The sequence below is a fragment of the Drosophila sulfurigaster genome, chromosome 3, assembly GCF_023558435.1.
Source record: "Drosophila sulfurigaster albostrigata strain 15112-1811.04 chromosome 3, ASM2355843v2, whole genome shotgun sequence".
NCBI lineage: Eukaryota > Metazoa > Arthropoda > Insecta > Diptera > Drosophilidae > Drosophila > Drosophila sulfurigaster.
Window position 1 is genome coordinate 3406713 of NC_084883.1, and position 908 is coordinate 3407620.

The window sequence follows — 908 nt, forward strand, 5'->3', positions numbered from 1 at the left end:
AGCAACTGAGCAAAGGCGCCAGCCGCCGACATCGCAGCAGCAGCAGAAGCAGAAGCAGCAGCAGCAGACGAAGGCAGCTTCAGGTCTCGTCGTTTGAATGCACGACAAGTGCCGAACGATGCAAAGCAAATGAAAAGCGTTAAAAAAAAAGATGCCGCTCTTCACTCTTCTCCCTCTTTGTAGCATCCATCCGTCGTGCTGCACAGCTGCATTATGAAAGCTTTTGCTTTGTTGTTTGTATGCGTAAGCTTTTTTTCATTCACAAAATGAGCAAACTGCGCATAGTTGCCAGACCGTTTGCAGAGTTAGTGGCATTTAAAAGCTTTCAAGCAGTGCAAATACAAATATATTTATGTACCTACATGTGGAGATGTGCCAACCCCAAAAGCGTAGACAGCAACCCAAAGCATTTCTCTATTTTGAATTTCGAACATCTAAATCAAACCGATTACTTCAGCCGAAAGCCTCTGAAGTTTTACCTCAGTCAATTTAAATTCAAATATTACCAAACATTTTCAAAGAACAGAAACGCCTTCAGCATTAACTGCTTTGGCAGAAAACCCCATCAAAATGGGTAACAAGTATCTTGCAGTCAAGTACACTAAACTGTAGTTTTGTTCTTTTATAAGTACAAATATCTGAAATATCAGTGGGCAATTTCTCAGTGTTTTTCTTTTAATACCTGTTACCTGTAGAAGAATATTATATTAGGTTGTAAAAAAATACATATGAAACAGTCACTACACATTTGTTTTACATTTTGAGTGTGGCAGTTCTGTACAAAACAGAATGTAAACTAACTTCTACCACTAAATTATAGAAAGAGAACGATCCATATCATCAGTGGTGACATTTGCAAGCTCAGAGAAGCTGGGTCCTGTGATTTGAGATATTCAAAAAAAAATTGG